Below are 4,643 nucleotides of genomic sequence, written 5' to 3'. Positions count from 1 at the left end.
AACCTTGGTTTTGATTGTAAAAGGGTCTTTGATTTTGGTTTCTCATGGGAGGTGGGGTGTATGTTGTTTGAGGGTTTTGAACATTTTGGCTTTTGTATGAGAGATTTGGATGGCATTTGGTGTTTTCATTGTGATAGCTGGAATAAGGGGTACCGTTCTTGTATGCTTGGAAAGCATTCACTTGTTCATTTGTTCCCCTACATTCACTTTGGTCATGTCCCAAAGTTCCACATTTCTCACATATCCCACTTGGGATTGATGAAGATGCCGTCATGGCATTAACATGATGCTTTGGTGATTTTGAGACTTCTTCAAGTCTAGCCATAGCTTTTTCAAACTTCAAATTGATTGTGTCGATGTGAGCACTAAGTTGAGCACCTAATTGAGTAACGGAGTCCACTTCATGCTTTCCTCCTCTAGTAGCCTTGCGAGGTCTACTATATTGCGAGTTATGGACCGCCATTTCCTCAATCTTGTTCCATGTTTGATTGTCATCAACTTCGGTGAACATTCCATTTGATCCCATGTTGAGAATGTTCCTTGAATCTTCATATAAACCATTCCAAAATTGTTGTACCAAGAACCATTCGCTAAGTCCATGGTGAGGACATGAGCGACAAATTCCCTTGAACCGCTCCCAAGCTTCATACAAAGATTCTTCATCCCTTTGCTTAAAACCCGTAATTTGAGCTCTTAGCATGTTAGTCTTTTCCAGTGGGTAGAATTTTTTGTAGAAAGCTAGAGCCAACTTCTTCCAAGAATCAATTCCGAGAGTGGCCTTATCAAGGCCCTTCAACCATTGCTTCGCGGTGCCAATTAGAGAAAAAGGAAATAAGACCCATCGAATTTGGTCTTGAGTTACACCGGTTTGAGAAATCGCATCACAATAGTCGCAAAAGGTTTCCATATGAGAATGAGGGTCTTCACTAGGCATCCCCCCAAATTGGCTCCTTTCGACTAATTGGATAAAGGCGGATTTGGCAATAAAATTTCCGGTTAGATGTTATGGTGTAGGAGTACCATTGGGTAGGTTCTCCTCGGTGGGTACGGAATGTGATGAAAACTTAGGCATTGTAGGTTGAATTTGGGGTGTATTGTGTAATGGGTTCTCCTCACCTTCTCTTGCAAAAGGGTTGATGAACTCAATAGTTGGTTGAACAACCTCACTAATACCTCTCAAATTCCTCCTAGCAAGTCTCCTATTGTTTGTTAAGGTTCTTTCAATTTCACGATCAAGAGGTAACAAGTCACCTTGTGATCTTCTAGACATGCAAAATATCAAACAACTTGAAAACAATTAGAACAAACCTTGAGGATTTTTACTTCCCCAAGGCAAAGAAAAGACACAACTAATAACAATATAAAGAAATCTAAATCAAGCTAACACTGTCCCCGGCAACGGCGCCATTTTTGATCGGTCCGTTTCGTGTTCACAAATAGAAAGATGTGGTCGTTGGGTCACGTCCGAATCAAAACACAATTTATAACTTCACAAACAACTCTACAATTAGTAAAGAGGCAAGTAAAGGTCGGATCCCAAGGGACGGGAATTGAGATGAGATTTCAATTGAAACTAGTGGTGTCTTAGGGGTGTCACAATTTGGGTTGATGTAGAAGATCACTAACTAAAATAGCAATGTAAATAAACAAGCAAGATGAATTAAAAGGGGTTGTAAACAATTGATAAAAAGCACTAGGGTGTCATGGGATCATAGGGGAATCATGGGAATTGATCATACAAACATGTTCTCAAATTATAAGCAAGCAATTATTGTTGTGATGGATTGAGTTGGGTTATATCTTACAATCCTAGGAAAGTTTGGGTCCCGGAGCCGAATCGATTAGATTGTACAACACCTACAAGTCGACTTAATCTTCCCTACTCAACAACATGCATGGTCTAATGAGACTCGAGTTGGTTTATGTCTTACAAGTCTCATTGAAAAGATAGGTGATGGTGGTAAATGGAAGGATTCATAGGCTTAGCATTTCATCAAACATAACATGTGCATGAGTTGAGATCAAAACAAGCAAGCAAATAAACCATGAAAGCATATTAATTTAAGCATGAATCATTCCCCATGTTGGTTTCCCCTAATCACCCATTAACCCTAGCTAAGAGACTACTCACTCATTATCATGTTGATCATGCTAGCAAGGTTGTCAATCATACCAACAAAATGAAACATGATGAATAAATGAAAGTAATTAAAAATAATTAAAAAGGGATTAAGAGAATTATACCTACTAATGATTCCAATAATAAAGCAAAGATAAAAGAAGTACTTGATGCTTGATTGAGAGGTTGTCAATCTCCCAATAATAACCCAAATAATCTTCAATTACCCAAAACAAAAGATGAACAAAACAGAGATTAAGGAAATAAAACTTGTATTAGAACTTGATTAATTGTTGATTACAAAACTAAAGAGAGATTTGATTGATATTAACTACTCTAATTATTGATAAGAAGAACATGCTCTTCTAATTAGACTAATGGGGTATTTATAGTGGAAATTAGGAGGATGCATTAGGGTTAACTAAGGGCTAAACTTGTAATTACACTTTTTAGATTGAGCAGAGAGGAGCCCGTATTTTTCGAAGGAAGGGCGTCTTGCTTTGTAACTTGGAGAAGGGGAAATCGCGCTGTAGAGGAATCCGAGCGGATCAGGGTCGGGACGGGCGGATTCTGGCGAAGGAACTCGAGCGGATTCAAGAGAATCCTGGCGGATTGTGGAGGTTAAACCCGAGCGTCTTGGTGGAAAACCGCACGGATTGTGCAGGTGGAGGACGGCCGGATTGTGGTCAATCCGCACGGATTGTGCCTCAGCAAGATTTCTTCTTCTTTTCTTCTCTTTTCTTCATAAATTCCTTGGGGATTTCCTTGGGGACTCAAGGATCCTTTCTCAACATTGCTCATCTACTATCATAAGTACAAAGGCCTTCTAATCTTGTCTCTCCTTGATGCTTGGTCATTGAATTCGATCAATTTAGTCTCGTTTTGCCATGAAAATGCAAGATTCTTACTCCTTTCCTACCAAGGGATCAAAATCTCAAAGAATATGCAAAACAAAGAACTAAAGATAATAAATGACCCAAATATGCACTAAAAAGCATGGGAACAAGGCTAATTCGGGGGCTAAATATGCGCTAATTATGGTCACATCAATAACATGGCAAAGTATATACATAAGACCGTCTAACCTCGAGTTAATTAGCGATGTAAATTTCGTCTTTATTCCTTCTACGTCTCCTCCTCTTCTCTCAAATATTCAGTTTGCATATAATAAATTAGGGCAAGGTATTTATCTCTATTTATAGGGTAAGTTTATCTCTATAAGAGAGCAATTAGGAAACTGCGTAATTTACCATATTATTAATATTATACAATTACTTCTATTATTATTATTATTATTATTATTATTATTATTATTATTATTATTATTATTATTATTATTATTATTATTATTATTATTATTATTATTATTATTATTATTATTATTATTATTATTATTATTATTATTATTATTATTATTATTATTATTATTATTATTATTATTATTATTATTATTATTATTATTATTATTATTATTATTATTATTATTATTATTATTATTATTATTATTATTATTATTATTATTATTATTATTATTATTATTATTAAAATCACGAGTACACACGGCCCAAGTTGCAACTTAATCCAATTCTCGTCTTACTTTATTATTTTATTATTTGATTACCGTCTTGTATACAATTATTAATTATAACGCCTTTAATTAATTATTCGAATTACGTAAATTAGTTATATGAATTCCATTAAGTTACGGGGTATTACAGTTTTCCCCCCTTAAAATGAACTTCGTCCTAAAATTCGCCCATAAGTCTGCAACCACATAGCTCTACAACCACATTTACGAACATCCACACAACTGAGCCTCATTCCAACTTATGATCATTGCAACATAATTAGCTTACTTAATCATTATCAAACCATATCATACTTATCAAAATGTATCACAAAATTAACTCAAAACACGAAAATGTGTCACAAAATAAACTTAAAACATGAGTTGTCACATTCTACCTCCATAAAAATAAACTTCGTCCCGAAGTTTCGGAACTACTACTACTACTTTATTAAACTACTAACAACTTAAGTACTTATAAATGATAAGACTCCACTCCTTCTAATAAACCCTAGTTACTCTTCTCCCCACTCCCTTGTACGGTGCTAGCTGTTCCAAATGTCTTTCCACCATTACTCTGATCAACTCCTTTGCCTTTCCTATTATTGTAGCTCTGATTGTAGCTATTATTACAATTCATTTGATTGCTCCGACCCCCAGTCTTTTGATTGCTCCCATATACTGACATAGGAGTATAGTAACCCGCATTCTGATTCCCATTTCCAACACCACTCCCTTGCCTCTCCAACTTTACCCTACACTCAAACCTCCTATGTCCCGGCTTCCCACATCTGAAACAATTCACATTACTAGCTCCACTAGACAACCCTCCACTCGAAAAATATGATTGAGTTTGACCCACACTCTGTTTCTTACTGCCTCCTGCACTCTCAGTTGTAATTTCTACCTTCCTCTTCTCGCCCTTCCCCTTCTTTTCCCCCTTCTCCCTCTTCTCTT

General features: G+C 36.2%; 1 non-coding gene across 1 annotated transcript; it reads left to right on the top strand.

Annotated features, from left to right (window-relative positions):
• Positions 1–593: 593 nt before the first annotated feature.
• Positions 594–700, top strand: LOC141650524 (small nucleolar RNA R71). Its single transcript, XR_012546550.1, has one exon. It is a non-coding gene; the product is annotated as a small nucleolar RNA R71 (small nucleolar RNA).
• The last annotated feature ends 3,943 nt before the right edge of the window (positions 701–4,643 follow it).

Source organism: Silene latifolia, chromosome 3 (assembly GCF_048544455.1).
Source record: "Silene latifolia isolate original U9 population chromosome 3, ASM4854445v1, whole genome shotgun sequence".
Classification (NCBI taxonomy): Eukaryota; Viridiplantae; Streptophyta; class Magnoliopsida; order Caryophyllales; family Caryophyllaceae; genus Silene; species Silene latifolia.
This window is presented reverse-complemented; position numbering and strand designations above follow the sequence as displayed.